The sequence below is a fragment of the Pleurodeles waltl genome, chromosome 2_1 (assembly GCF_031143425.1).
Source record: "Pleurodeles waltl isolate 20211129_DDA chromosome 2_1, aPleWal1.hap1.20221129, whole genome shotgun sequence".
In the NCBI taxonomy this organism is placed as follows: Eukaryota; Metazoa; Chordata; class Amphibia; order Caudata; family Salamandridae; genus Pleurodeles; species Pleurodeles waltl.
In genome coordinates, this window is record NC_090438.1 from 686,853,301 (window position 1) to 686,869,475 (window position 16,175).

General features: G+C 49.5%; 1 protein-coding gene across 5 annotated transcripts in view; it reads left to right on the forward strand.

Annotated features, from left to right (window-relative positions):
• The first annotated feature begins 15,659 nt into the window (after window positions 1-15,659).
• The window catches only part of GRB10 (growth factor receptor bound protein 10), a 573,160-nt gene continuing 572,644 nt past the window's right edge, over window positions 15,660-16,175 (forward strand). For 3 of the 5 annotated variants that reach the window (XM_069216783.1, XM_069216775.1, XM_069216807.1), the window contains exon 1: window positions 15,669-16,027. The gene's annotated coding sequence lies outside the window, so the exon portion shown is untranslated. Of the gene's footprint in view, window positions 16,028-16,175 lie in introns of all 5 variants that reach the window. The other 2 variants (XR_011199846.1, XM_069216800.1) reach the window with 2 other exon arrangements.

Consider the following 16,175-nt stretch of genomic DNA (forward strand, 5'->3'; position numbering starts at 1 on the left):
TTTGAGCCACATTGGAAGAGCAGGAGGTCCATTCAGCAGAATGCAATTGGATTTCATTGAGAAGCCTGCATGTGGTGGTCTGAAATAAGTGCTGGTGATTGTGTGTGTCTTTAGTCATTGGATTGAAGCATACCCCACACAAAGGAATGACAGTCTCACAGTAGCAAAATTGTTGCTTAGAGAGGTAATACCACAGTTCGGATTTCCGATCTCTTTAGAATCAGATAGGGGAACTCACTTTAATAACGAGATGATCAAACTCTTATGTGCAGCACTAAACATTGAGCAGAAGTTGCATTGTAGCTACCGCCCTGAAGCATCAGGACTAGTGGAACAAATGAATGGTACTCTGAAATCAAGAATTGCCAAGATGTGTGCAGCTACCAATCTGAAATGGCCAGACGCATTACCTTTGGTGTTGATGTCAATGCGAAACATACCTGACAGGAAGACAGGGCTGTCGCCCCATGAGATCCTCATGGGCAGAGCAATGAGATTGCCAGCAATTCCAGCCAATGCACTTGTCAATATTACAGATGATATGGTGTTGGACTACTGCAAAGGTCTGGCTGATGTGGTTCGCTCTTTCTCTCAGCAGATGCAGGCCACTACCCTGCCACCCATCCATGACCCAGGTCACAATCTGAGAGCGGGAGATTGGGTGATCATTAAGAAACATGTTTGCAAGACCTGTTTGGAACTGTGTTGGAAAGGTCCCTACCAGGTGGTGCTAACAATTAGGACAGCTGTAAAGTGTGCAGGACTGCCGAATTGGATACATGCAAGCCATACAAGAAGAGTGGTGAGTCCACAAGATCATGAAGAAGTGTTGTTGAGAGCACCAACAACAGCAAAACAAGTGGCTACACGTGAGCCAGAACAAGAGCAAGCTGTACCTGAGGTTGAACCTGAGCTTGTGGAAGATGGGTCTACCACCCCTGTAAGAGACGAGAGTGAAGAATTACAGGAGAGTGAGCATGAGCCTAATTCAACAGATAGAGCAGGAGAACCAAGCACAGCAGGGGTTCTCCCAGAAGTAGACAGTGCTGAAAAGCAAACAGAGCGAGTGTAAGATCAAGAGGGTGCAAGATTTGAGAAGGATCAAAGTCAAAGGACTCCTCCTGAACCCGTTGCAAGTCCATTAAAAGAAAACACCATAGAGAAGGAAAAGAAAAAGAGTCCAATCGTGAGGAGAATATTGACAGAAGGAACAAGAAAAGGAGATAATTGGCCTGAGTCACAGATTGGGAAGAACAAGGAATTGGTCATAAACAAAACAATAGAAGAAGAAGGGGATACTACGAGAAAGGAAGAATTGAGTGAAGGAGAATTGGGTGGTGCACGAAGGTTGAAAAGAAAGAGAATAGCAAGTCGAAGATACGCAGGTCCTGAGTGGGCATATACAGCAACAAATGAATGGCAACACGAGTTTATGTCCTTTTGTTTTGATAGAGAAGTTCTGAGTCAGTACTTTGATGTAACCTGAAGGCGATCAAAAGACTGAGTTGTTGAGCTGATTTAAAGAAGAACCTGAAAAGAGAGACTGTTAAAATAAAACCGAAAGAGACATTGATAACCTGATATGACAATTGAAAACCGGATGTGGCAAGCTGCTAATTGACTAAGGAAAATTCCTGGATGTGAAATTGAACTGTGAGAAAGAGAGTTTTTTTTCTTTCATTTTTTGTGCTGTTATTTTCCAAGAGTTATTTCTGCTTTCTGATTCTTTACAGATCATGGCTGAGTTAAATAACCAAGTTAGGAATGTTAGGTATTGTAGGTATTTGATTGTTGGAATAGCAATTATGTGTGGAATAATGTTTATATTAATGATTGTGGGAATGTCTATTCATGATATGAAAAGGGCTACTATTGCTTTTGCTCCTGAAACTACTACACTAACAGCTTTAGAAAGGTTTAAGTTAGATGAGAAATACTTGCATGACTATACTAATGCACAAGGAGAACCTTCTTCTAATGCATTCTATGGGTTGTTGAGTGAGAATTTTGAAACGATGGATGCAAGGAATTGTCTTGTGTGTACGCAAATTCCTTCCTCAGTGGAAGAAGGGGTTACGTACCATAGTCTGCCATTAACATATGGCATAAGCTGTAGTTTGCTACTAACAAGATTCTATAACCTAGAGTATATACAATAGTTTTATTCCAACTATGATTTAGTGTTTTCATTTATTCCTATTATTAGATATCTGAATAAAATAGCTAAAAAGCATGATATAGTATTAGTTAGGGGTTTTGTTGAACCGACATTAACGTTTGGCACCGCATACGCTCACAAGAACAATTTGACATGTTTACTCACACCTTTAGAGAAGAGCTTTATAGGGCATATTATGACAGGAGAAAGGCATTGAAGGAGAAGTTAGAGAAAGGATTGGAGAAGAGGACTTATAAGAATGATTATGCTTACACTGCTACTAAAGCACAAGGGAAATTAGCTTTAGATGCATTACATGTAGGGAAGCTTTGTATATATATATAGGCCAAAATCACGCACTGACACTTTATTTGTGGGAACAAGTGAGTGTAGGCATGTGTTTTTGTTTCAGAGTAAATGGACTTTTATGCTGAATGGTCAGGACCCTGCGATTCCTGTGATCTACTATATTTGTGGACTTAATGCTTTTTACCGTCGTCCTAGAGGATGGTAGGACATGTTATTTGGGGATAGTTTTCCCTAAAATTTATCAGATAGATGATTTAAATAAATTTCCGAAAATGACTGCATTACATCATAAGCGACAGAGGAGGGAACCTTCTTCTGCAATTGTGGGAGATATTTTTGGTGCAGTAATTCCTTCTGTAGGAGCTATTTTGAATGCAATCAAGATACGAAAGTTGTCTACTATTGTGGATATCATGCTGACAAACTTTATAGGGGCAATACTCCTGTTAGATACTGAATTAGCTGCAGATAGAGCTATGACACTTCAAAATAGGCTTGCTTTAGACATACTTTTAGGGAAAGACGGCGGAGTCTGTAGGATGATTAATGCTAGGCATTGCTGCTCTTATATACCTCATAACGATAAAGAGATAAGAGACTTACTTACTAACTTAACTAATTCAATTAAGGATTTGAAGGAATTGAAGGAACCAGGGGTTTGGGAAAAGGTTGGAAAAGGATTTGCTTCAGGAGGTAATTGGTTTAGTCAAATTTGGAATGGGGTATTATTAAAAATTGTACAGGGAATATTAATTGTGATTGCTTGTATATTAGGATTATGGGGAATGTGCAAATTGTGGCAAAAATTAAAATTGAGTCGATCTAAAAATAATCAGAGGTGGGTAGAACAACCTAGGGGAAGAATCTATAGGGATAATTTAAGAAGAAGGCAAAATACAGCAGAGACAGAACTGTAAAGCGTTGCTAATGAAATGTGTGATGACATATTTAGTCATCAGAGGAGGGACTGTTGAAGCAGATATGCTAATAAAGAAAATTATTAATGATGTTAATGTGCTTAATAATGAAAATTGTGTAGAGAATTAATTGTAGAGAAAATAATATGCACGTTTGAAAATGTGCCCTCTGGGTATGGCAGCCATGTGTACTAATATAACTGAAACTGTATGAAATAATGAAACTATATGAGAAAAATGTAGTAATATGTCATATTGAAACGTATAACCTATGTTTTACTTCGATTTGTAGTTTTAACTTAGCTGAACTTAAGGCCTAGTCTTCCTAGGCCCCGCGCACAGAGAGCAGAAACAATAACTGGGTTTGCAAGAAGCTGCTATGGCCTGGCCTTGACTCACCCGATGTTAAAGTTGCTTAGCTAGAAATTTCTGCAATGTACCGGCGGACAGGAGACGATGAAGACAATTTGATACAAATATGTGTAGAGTAGGCTAAATATACTTTCCCAGGACTTGAACAATGAAGGCACTGACTGAAGAGAAACATGCAACAATTTTGATACCTGAAGAGCCGGATGATGAGGACATCGTATGGCGAACCAATCCACATCTTGTGAACGAACTGATATTAAAACTGGTAGATTTGGTAAACAAATACTGTAGGTTAAAGTCATATCTGCAGACTGACTGACCAATTAGAAATTAGGGGGATGGACTGGGAGACCCTAATGAAAAGTCATGACAAGGGGCTAAAACTTCAGATGTGGGAGACTTTAGGCAGATGCGAGAGATGAGAGGGGAGAATTGATGACGTCAGGAGACGCTGTCTGAGGTTCTGTCATTGGGCTCATACTCTGTGAGCCTGATGTGTGGCTATTTGATGACCTGAAGACGAAGACTGACTTGTTGCTGATCCATGCTGGATAGGTAGCTATGAAAATGTGACTGACAACTTGTGCCTTTTCTTCTAGGTACCAACTGCGCCGATTATAGAATTATCACTTAGATTTTTTCCAAATTAATGTTTTTCGCTGAAATGTTTTTGCATGAAGGCCCACATGCTAATGCTAATCTTGGTTAGGTAGGCTGTTAAGGGAGAAGTTGACAGTGAGACTTGACTGACGAGCTATTTGCTGAGCTCTGTTATTAATGCTGGTATTCTTGAATTATGTAGATGCATTTATGCATATGGTTTTTCTTCAAGTTATGTTATGATGTTTTTCATTAACAAATTATTATTTGAGTGAATTGAATAAAGATTGAAATAACGGATCATTTAGAATTGTAATCAATAGGGAAATAAAAATTGTTTAGCTCATTACTGAGTTGTGGTTATTCATGAGTAGATGGTTTGAGCTGTTTTCAATAAAATGTATTTCAATTTTTGATGTTAGTTATTGCTTCAGTAGTCCCTCCATGACTAGGATACTCCATGCGATTTAAGAGGTTCATCGACCTATACGCATCCCCTTGTAAGTTTACTTACTAAGGACCAGGCGCGCTTGCAAAGCCAACCAATGCTAAAGTAATGGGTGAGGTAAAAGACCTGAATAGAGTTTGTTTTTTTAAAGAAATAATTGATTGTCGCAAACACTGTATCTCAGTTGAGACCTAAAAAAATACAGAAGCACATTTTCCTGGAAATAGCTAACACTCTTAGGGATTGCGAGATTAAGTGAAACGTGAAATATAAACAGGAACTAAATTGATGTCATGGACTACCTTAACTTATTTTGCATTCATTGCTCAGAAATCGATCAGGGTTTTTGCCTGTAAAGTCAAAGACATGACTTGTTTCATTGTCAGTTTTTAATTACTGCCAGTATGAGACCTGCAGGAACTCAGCCCACTTAAAGCAGTTGATAGCATGACATAAAATTGTGACTACATAATGCCTTACCTCAGTCCAGCTTCACACGACTAAAAAAAGGAGCAAGACAAATCTGTTCCTTTCATGCACATCTCAAAAGCTGAAAGCTAACAACGTTTTGGATGGTAAAAGACACAGAGATACAACACAACATTGTAACACAGAAATTGGCCTCCAGCTACTTATTGTGACTGAAATGCCAGTCTAACTTCTACTTTCCAGTGCAATGCCTTGGGTGGATGAATATTTTAGGGTCACTGAAGGGATTTCTCTACCTTTTACTGAAAATAACTGTAAAAGGACCCTCAAAACACAGGCCTTTAGAAAGATATTGACATTGTGGGTGTGCACACAACTGACATCGCTTTGACACAAGGCTGGCTTTTGTGCAGTGCTACTGGTGCAGCTGCACTTGGCGCTTAGCTCAGGGCTACTGTATTTAGAAATAATGGGGGTCATTCCAACCCTGGCGGTCGGTGTTAAACCTGCGGCCAAACCGCAAACAGGCTGGCGGGGTAAAAAATGGAATTCCGGCCCTGGCGGAAACCGCCAACAGAGACCGCCACATTACCACACCGCCCGCCACGGCGGCACAAACAAACAGCGCGGCGGTCACCGCCAACAGACAGGCGGGAGACAATGTACCGCCCACTGTATCACAAGCTACCAATCCGCCACCTTTTCCGGGGCGGTAGCCCCGCCGATAAAAACAAGGCGGAAACAGCCATTTCGAAGGGAAAACGCCCACCTCCATATACCCCACGAGGAATCAGGACAGCATGGAACCCGAACTCCACATACTCCCAGCGATAGTGTACCTACTCCTCTACCAGGAGCATGAACGCCGGCGCAGAGGACAACGGTGAGTACAGCATCTACGACACAGGGGAGGGGGGGAAGAACATATTACGGGTACACACATAGGTGACACACCCACCCTCACCCACTACAACACACACATCAATGCATAGCAACACATCAGAGTGACACCCCCCAAACCCCCCGGAAGAATGCAAATACAAAAGGAAATGATTCTAAACATTGGAATATATTGTATAACTAGCTTAAAAATATATCTACACATTAAAAAATCTTATATACATAAATGTACAAGTCCGAGCATTGTAGCATGCATTGTCCGTGGACCACTGGGCCAAAATCACATGGGCAAAGCCCACACAAGATACCTGACTCCAACGGAGAGAACACTGCAGGGGCATCAGATAGCAAAACTACAGGCACCTCAGGGGGAAGGGAAGGGGGGGCACCTCAGCCAGATGAGTGAACGACGCCAGATCCACGAGGGGCCTCCATGGCCACTGTTCAATCCTGGGGAGTGCAAAGCCACAGTCTCACAAGTCTCTGCAGTGGGTGGTTTGCCCACTGGACCATCCTGGGGAGTGCAAAGCCACAGTCTCACAAGTCTCTGCAGTGGGTGGTTTGCCCACTGTACCATCCTGGGGAGTGCAAAGCCACAGTCTCACAAGTGGATAACAGTCTCCACTGGTTCTGGAGGGGGCTTTGTGCCCAGAGTGCTTCGTGCAGCCCTGCCCAACACAGATGCGGGCCAGCCCCTGCCGCTCATGGGGCAGCGGTGCTTGAGACGGCGGTGCCCAGTGCAGCGGTGCTTGAGATGAAGGGCCCAGTTCAGCGGTGCTTGAGACGGCGATACCCTGTTCAGCTGTGCTTAAGACGGCGGTGCCCAGTGCAGCGGTGCTTGAGATGAAGGGCCCAGTTCAGCAGTGCTTGAGACGGCGGTGCCCAGTGCAGTGGTGCTTGAGATGAAGGGCCCAGTTCAGCGGTGCTTGAGACGGCGGTGCCCTGTTCAGCGGTACTTGAGACAGCGGTGCCCAGTGCAGCGGTGCTTGAAATGAAGGGCCCAGTTCAGCGGTGCTTGAGACGGCGGTGCCCTGTTCAGCGGTGCTTGAGACAGCGGTGCCCAGTGCAGCAGTGCTTGAGATGAAGGGCCCAGTCAGCGGTGCTTGAGACGGCGGTGCCCAGTTCAGCGGTGCTTGAGACGGCGGTGCCCTGTTCAGCGGTGCTTGAGACGGTGGTGCCCTGTTCAGCGGTACTTGAGACGGCGGTGCCCAGTGCAGCGGTGCTTGAGATGAAGGGCCCAGTTCAGCGGTGCTTGAGACGGCGGTGCCCTGTTCAGCGGTGCTTGAGACGGCGGTGCCCAGTGCAGCGGTGCTTGAGATGAAGGGCCCAGTTCAGCGGTGCTTGAGACGGCGGTGCCCTGTTCAGCGGTACTTGAGACGGCGGTGCACAGTGCAGCGGTGCTTGAGATGAAGGGCCCTGTTCAGCGGTGCTTGAGATGAAGGGCCCAGTGCAGCGGTGCTTGAGATGAAGGGCCCAGTTCAGCGGTGCTTGAGACGGCGGTGCCCTGTTCAGCGGTGCTTGAGACAGCGGTGCCCAGTGCAGCGGTGCTTGAGATGAAGGGCCCAGTTCAGCGGTGCTTGAGATGAAGGGCCCAGTGCAGCGGATCTGGCCATGGCGTGGAGGTCATTTGCCACCTGTCCTGTGGCTGGCGGAGCCTTCCTGCTCATCTGTCCTGTGGCTGGCGGGGCCCTCCTGGGCTGCAGTGCCGGGTCTGTTGGTGGCCTCCTGCCCACCTGGGATGGGGCTGGCGGGGCCCTCCTGGCCAGCTGGGCTGATGGCGGTGTTGTCGGGCGTGCTGCCCTTCCCAGCCTTCCTGATCGCCTGTGTCCCTTCCCCACCTTGGGCGGTGTGCCAGCTGTCTCCACACTTCCTGCCGGAGCCATGGTAGGGGTTTTAGTCCCTGCTGTTTTCACCCTCTCGCGCCAGCCACTGCCTATCTTTGGATGTTTCTCCGGGGGTGGGCTGCCCGTGCCTTGACTCCGTACTGAACTTGCTGCCCTGGAGGGTGGGGGACTCCACAGTCCATGGCAGACTGTCATGACAGGGCCCGGTTTTGTCGTGGCTGAGGTGCTGACTATAGTCCTATGACATGGACGGGGTGGGGGAGTTGGTGGAAAGAGGTTGAGTTTGGACAGGAAAAACTTCTTAGGAGCAGTGGGACGGGTAGGTGTAGTGGGTATGGGAGTGGAGGAAGAGGTTGTGGTTGTAGGAGTATGAAGTCTGGTGTCTTTGGGTGCAGGTGCTTGGGCTGGAGGCTGTCGTGAGGTGGATGGCTGTTGGGCGGGTGGCTTCCTGCGTTTGTGTATCTTGGAAGAGGGGGTCACAGACACACTGGGAGAGGACACAGGGGACGTGTAAATGGTAGTGGGGGTGGTGACTGCACGTGTGCGGGGGGTCTGGTGTGTGTGCTGGTGATGGACGTAGTGGCTGAAGATGTTGTGCATGCAGGTGTGAGTGGAGGCGTGACAGGGAGGGAGGAGGGAGACGAGGAGAAGGGTGACACAGTGGAGGCAGTGGGTGTTGGTATGTCTGTATGTGGATGTTGCTTGGGTGAATGCCTGTGTGATCTGTGGTGCTTATGTCTGCCTGAGCTTCCCTTGGGTGTTGAGGTGTGTGCAGGCTGGTCTGATGGTGTGTCAGGGATAGGCAGAGGTACAGGTGATAGGGTCTGGGTGGAGGAAGTTGGAGGGGGGAGGCTAGAGACAGGGACAATGGCTGCCATCAGTGCTGAGGCCAGAGTGTTGAACGATCGCTGTAGGGCAGCCTGACCAGAATGAATGCCCTCCAGGTATGCATTAATCTGGTGCACCTCTCTTTCTACACCCTGGATGGCATTCAAAATGGTAGACTGCCCAACAGTGAGCGTCCTCAGGAGGTCAATGACCTCCTCACTGAGGGCAGCAGGGGTGACTGGGGCAGAGCCTGAGGTGCCTGGGGCGAAGGAGATGCCCACCTTCCTGGGTGAGCGGGCACGGGGCAAACGCTGAGGGGCTGCTGGGAGGGCGGTGCTGGTGCGGTGGGTGGCGGCTGTACCTGTTGTTGCGGGGGGCACAGATGTTGCCGCCACCACAAGGGAGCTCCCTTCAGAGGACGAGTCCGTGTCGCTGATGTCTGCCCGAGTCCCCACTGTGGAGCTCCCCTCGCCCTCCGTCCCACTAGTGAATTCGGAGTCTGTTGCATGGCCCCCCATGGCCATGTGGGATGCAGCTCCCTCGTGCTCCGATGCCACTTCTCATCTGCCTGATGATGCTAATGCACACATGAACAGGAAGACCACAAAAAAGGGGGGGGGGGGAGAAAATAAAGACATGTTGAGTGCATGCATTGGCGACACCGTTGGTGGACAGGACAGACACAGAAGCCCCCTGCACTACGCCGCGCACTTGGGGTCGACTACTCAATCTGTGGAACATGGCCTGCAAGCCTATGGACGACATCTGCACACATAGATGACACAGGGCCTTGATTAGCTGTACTTGGCACCCTACAGAGGTGGGGGGCGGGGGCACAGGGCCATGCCTTACGGAGGGGCCTAGCCTACAGAAATCGCCCTGGCCTAGGGATACCCACAGCCCTCCTCCCCCACCCAGACACCTCCACTGCGCGCTAAGTCAACAGAATGAGAGTGTACTCACCCCTTTGTGTCTGCTGTGATGTCCTCACACGCCCATCCAAATCGTGGTAGGCCACCGCCAGGATCCGGGACATCAGGGAGGTCAAAGTCCGACTGGCACCCCTCCCACGTTGGGAGGCCATCCCCAGCTGAGCCTCCGCCGTCTTCCTGCTCCAGCGTCAGATGTCCTCCCATCTCTTCCGGCAGTGGGTGCCCCGTCTCTGGTGGACCCCCAGGGTCCGGACGTCCTTGGCGATGGCACGCCAAATATCGATCTTCTGGTGGGCGCTGACCTATGTGAAATGTACAGGGGGGGAAGAATAGTTATCACCATCTGCATGCTCAATGTGAGTGGCCCCCCATCCCTACCCTTGCCATGTGGCACATGCTCTCACCGTCATTTGATGCATGCCTCAATCGCTCCCCTCCCCACCATCATTCATCCATCCCACTCAACACAGGCATTGCCCACAAAGCATAGTCCCAGTGTACTTACCTGTTGGTCTGGAGGACCGTAGAGTAGCGCGTACTGGGGGAGGACCCCATCCACAAGTTTCTCCAATTCCTGAGCAGTGAAGGCAGGGGCCCTTTCCCCAGTCGCATGAGCCATTGTCTCTTCCAGACCGAGGTCACAGCAGCACTTGCAGTGTAGGTCCTCTCCTGTCGAAGATCAGGTATCGAGTGATTAAGCTGATAGAAAATGGGGGTCACGCCCCGCGGCGGTGCGTAACGCGACCGCCGGCGCACATCTTCATTGGCTCCTGAGACCCATAGGGTTCAATGTTAACCAATGGTGCTTAGCGCCGCGGTCTTCGACCGCCTACCGCCGCGGTGTGCCACGCCAGCGCATTTACCTCACATCCCATTGTCGCACTTCACAGGTCAGGCAGCCGCCATTTCAGGGGCCCACATGGCTTTCTTTCTACTGCGTCACACAAACCTAGGCCTTGCATCAACACTCATACAAGCCATTCAATGCATTGGGAATCGGGTTATGTGCAAGCTGTGGTTACGTACCTGTGGGTTGATTGACTCTGTGCTTGCTGTTGTCCTTCATAGGCACCGTCTGCTGGGACATGCGAGGAGATGGAGGAATCTTCCTCCCTGGTGGACCTGTCGACAATGGAGGAAAGACATGTCATACTGACATACAGGCTTGACCGAGCCACTATCCATGAACTGTGTGCCCAGCTGGAGCCAGACCTGATGACACCAATCCTCCAAGCCACAGGGATCCCCCCTCTAGTGCAGGTGCTGTCAGTGCTCCATTTCTTTTCAAGTGGGTAATTTCAAACAACAGTGGCCATATCAGCAGGGATGTCTCAGCCTATGTTTTCCAAGGTGTTGTCCAGAGTGTTGTCTGCCCTGCTGAAACACATGCGCAGCTACATTGTTTTCCCTGAGGTGGGGGATTTGCCTACAGTGAAAGGTGACTTCTATGCCCTTGGACATATCCCCAACATCATAGGTGCCATTGATGGGACACATGTGGCTTTGTTACCCCCCAGCAGGAGTGAACAGGTGTACAGAAACAGGAAGAGTTATCATTCGATGAATGTACAGATGGTGTGTTTGGCAGACAAGTACATCTCCCATGTGAATGCCAAGTTCCCTGGCTCAGTGCATGACGCGTACATCATGTGGAATAGCAGCATCCCTTACGTGATGGGTCAACTCCAGAGGCACCGTGTGTGGCTAATTGGTGACTCTGGTTACCCCCACCTGTCATGGCTACTGACCCCAGTGAGGAATCCCAGGACAAGGGCAGAGGAACGCTACAATGAGGCCCATGGGCGAACTAGGAGGGTGATCGAGCGGACCTTTGGCCTCCTGAAGGCCAGGTTCCGGTGCCTCCATATGACAGGTGGTTCTCTCTACTACTCACCAAAGAAGGTGTGCCAGATCATCGTGGCCTGCTGTATGCTTCACAACCTGGCTTTGCAACGCCAGGTGCCTTTTCTGCAGGAGGATGGTCCAGATGGTGGTATTGTAGCAGCTGTGGAGCCTGTGGAGAGTGAAGATGAGGAAGCCGAAGAGGACGACATAGACAACAGGAACACAGTAATACAGCAGTATTTTCAGTGACACACAGGTAAGAATCCACACCGGCATATTACATATACTTAACCACTACTACGTCTCTACTGTCTGCCCTTTTCCCCCAGTGTATGGTAACTGAGTTGTGACTTTCCCTTCCGATTTCAGAGATGTGGGCCCCACTGCGTGACATCTGCTTTGTTTCCCCATGGACTAGAGCTGTGTGATAGTGGTATGTTGGCATCATAATGTAAATATGCATTTTGGCACAGTCATCTCTAATACATTTGTACTAAATCACAGCCAGACTCCAGAATGTTTTGTGCAATAACTGTGTTTATTTCTCTGCTCTATATTGGTGGGTGGTTGCAAATCGGTGAGGGGTGATGGTGGAGGATTGTCCATGGCAGAGTCCAGACTAGTATTATCACAGGTGCATTGTCCAAATGGCTGTGGGAAGTGGAGCAGGGGCAGTTTAAGGATGGACAGGGTGACAATGTGGGTCAGTGGGATGACAATCAGGGAGGTATTCTTTGCTGGCGGGGGTCTTGGCATCTTACTCTGTCTTGTTCCTGGATCTCAGGGCCCGCTTGCGGGTGGTTCTCCTTCTGCAGGGGGTGGGGTGCTGGTGGCCTGTTGGTCCTGTGGCGGGGCCTCCTGTCCACTAGCGCCGGCAGAGGTGGTAGGCAGTTCTTGGTCCATGCTAGTGTCAGGGGCCCTTTGTGGTGCCACAGTGTCCCGCAATGTGGTGACTACCTGATTCAGAGCCCCTACAATGGTGCCCACGGCGGAACTGATGGTTCGTATTTCCTCCCTGAACCCCAAATACTGTTCCTCCTGCAGGAGCTGGATCTCCTGAAACCTGCCCAGGACCGTCGCCATCGTCTCCTGGGAATGATGGTAGGCTCCCATGATGGAGGAGAGGGCCTCGAGGAGAGTGAGTTCCCTGGGCCTGCCCCCCCCCCCTGTCGCACAGCAGCCCTCCCAGTTCCCCTGTTTCCCTGGGCCTCTGTCCCCTGGACCGTGTGCCCACTACCACTGCCCCCAGGTCCCTGTTGTTGTTGGGGTGGTGGGTTAACCTGGGTGCCCTGTAGTGGTGGACACACCGCTGATTGACGTGTCCTGGGGACAGAGGTATGGGCCCACTGGGTGGGTGCTGTGCTGGTGTTCCCAGAGGGGGGAAGGTCTGCTGTGGCCTGTGGCTGTCTGAGGGGAACCGACTGTCCCGAGGTCCCCGATGGGCCGGGCTGGTCATCTAGATCCAGGTCGACAAAGGTGTTGTCATCACTGTGGGCCTCTTCTGGGGGTGGAGTGGACATTTGTGGACCCTCCTGCGCGGTGACGTGGCGTTCGGGTCCTGCAGGGGTATAAATGGATGGTTATTGCATCTGTGTGTGCCATAGCGTGCAATGGGTGGGTGCCCGTGTACCCCAGTGCTGGCATTCCTTTGTGGGGGCTTTTGTGACGGTGGTTTGGGGGGGGGTATGGGTATGTGCAGTGGGCATGCTTTGGTGATGGGTGTCCATGCTTTGTGGTCGCATGCAGGGCTTGGGGTTGGGATGGGTGGGTTGTGATGGTGAGACATTTGCAAGGAGTAGGTGTGACGGGGTGAGGTTGGGGGTATGAGTTGGCATGCTGGTGGGGTTGGGGGGATGTAGTTGTGAAGATGAGACTTACCAGAGTCCATTCCTCCAGATACTCCGCCGAGACCCTCAGGATGCAGGATCGCCAAGACCTGCTCCTCCCATGTTGTAAATTCTGGGGGAGGAGGTGGGGGTCCGCTGCCAGTCCGCTGCACCACGATGTTGTGCCTGGATACCATTGAACGCACCTTCCCCCGTAGGTCGTTCCACCGCTTCCTGATGTTGTCCCTATTTCTTGGGTGCTGTCCCACTGCATTTACCCTGTCGACTATTCTGCCCCATAGCTCCATCTTCCTGGCAATGGAGGTGTGCTGTACCTGTGTTCCGAAGAGCTGTGGCTCTACCCGTGCGATTTCCTCCACCATGACCCTGAGTTCATCCTCAGAAAACCTGGGGTGTCTTTGCGGTGCCATGGGGTGGTGTGGGTGATGTGTGGGGTGGATTGTGTGGTGCTAAGTGTGGTGATGTGTATTGGTGTGTTGTGTGAAGTGCGTGGTAATATTGCTGGGTGAAAGTAAAATGCGCGTCTGGGTGCTCGGATCTCTATTTCTCTGTGCGTGGTCCCGATTCTGGAGGAGTGGGGGTTTGAGGGTGATGTGGGTGTGTGTTTTATATTGTCTTGGGTGTGTGGGAGTAGTGTTTGTATGTGTATCAGGTGTGTGTATTTTGAATTGTCCAATGTGGTTGTATTTTGTAAGTGTGTGTGTATTTTGAGCCCAGCGGTGTGTACCGCCAATAGAATACCGCGGTTGTAAGACCGCCGCATGGATTCGTGTGTCGTGATAGTGTGGGTGTATTTCTGTTGGCGTGACGGTGGAGGTTTGGTCATCGCCAGTTTCTCGCTGGCCTTTGGTGTGGCGGACTTTTGTGGATGTCTGTATTTTGGCGGTTTGCCTGTTGTGGGTCAGAATGTCCGTGGCGGTTTACCGCGGCCGCGGCGGTATGTTGGCGGTCTTCTGACAGCGGTAAGCTGATTTTACCGCCAAGGTTGGAATGACCACCAATGTGTTTAAAAGCACCTGCTGCAGAATTCACTGTGTCCAGCAATTTTCATGCAACAATTAAATAATTTCAAAATAACTCTGGTGATTAATGTTTCTGCTGGAGAGAGATCGAAGTTTTGTCTAGTGGAAGTTTTGACTCATCATAAAGTAGTGCAGGGTGTTAATATGCCTGCTGCAAAGAAGTTTGCCATGCAAATCACAGAACTGTATTTTATGTGGGTAGCTCAGTGGTTTACTGCTTTTGTCACAGAGATTCTTTTGTTACTTGCAGTTCATAAGTTACAGTCCTAATGTAGCAGGGTGACCTATGAACTGACATCAAAGAACTGCATGCAAACTGTATGGCATATGTAGACAATTATTTTTTTTCTCAATTTTTCGTCTTCCTAATTGTGTTAAAAATAGTTTGAGTAAAAGTACATTCTTATTAGTAAAGCAAACCCAAGTAGGGCAGAATTTTTCGCTCACCCCGAAAAATGATTAGTTGAATGTGGAGAGTCGGTTTACTGTAAACATTAATAATTTATTCACGTGTTTAAAGTCTCTTTAAACCACTTTCTATCCTGTCAAGGCATGTTATTAAGTGATAGTATTTTTTTCATAGTGCTTCAGAACGGCGCTTTTGCTGTAAAGAACTGATGCTCAAATATTATCCATTGTTATGCTGTTCGACGAACAAAGGATGGAAAGCAGAGCTGAACCCCATTGGAATTGAAACTCGTAGTATTCAAGTCACTCATCCAATATCAGCAGCGAGCATTTTACACCCTAGGCGATTTCCATGAAGCCCAGTGCATAGCAACTTTCAGGCTGCAGCAACATTACCATGACCGAAGGACTCCAGTCAGTGGTGTAATGCAGGCCTTTTGCGGCGCAGCGAGGGGAGCACAACCCTTCAGGAGGCCCCAGCCCTTCAGTGGGCTCCCATTTCACCCCAGGTCTAATATATCTGTGAGATATGGGGGACTCATGGACCCCCATCATATTCTGTAGGAGGTGGGGGACATTATTTTGCGTTACGCCACTGAACCCAGTTACAAGTGTGACAGCTTCAAGGGCACACATCTTCCCACAGCAGTTGCTTCATAATGGGCATGTGGCAGCCCCTTCTTCGTAAGCCTACAACCTCTTCTCCCTGGCATGAGGTCTGCCCACTTCCTTTGCCTAGCGGCCACGCTCGGTCCTCGGGACCGCGTCTCGGCTCGCCCCCGGCCGAGCTGGGCGTGCACGACTAGGAAGAGGAGGAGTGTTTAAAAGGCCCTACAGCTGGGGAAGGCGGAGCCGCCTGTGGAGGAGAGAGACCAGCTGAGGCGGTGCAGCGTGCAGACGGGCTGCAAGCCCCCGGAATTTTACTTACTGCTTTTAAACCCCTGACTTTTTTTTTTTTTTTTTAAGTTAGCGGCGTGGGGGCACTCAAGACGGGCAAAGCCGTGTTTTAATCCGTGTTTTTTTTTTTAACTGATTTGTTTTTTCGCGGGGAGAGGAGGCGTGTTTACTCATCTGAGGAACTGCCTAAGGAGTGGTAGAAAAGTCCTAGCAAGTAGAGATAACAAGCCGAGGCGGCCTTTGCGCGTGGATTCAGCGCCCAGGTCGGCAGGTAAGCGGGCATGTCCAGGTGCAAGTGTTACTCATTTGGGAATGGTGGGCGACTGCCCCAAGCAACCCCATCCGCCCCCAAGAACTGCATGTACCTTGCAGGGCGGGGGCACGCACAGAACATGCATGGTCGCGTCGCAGAGTCCGCG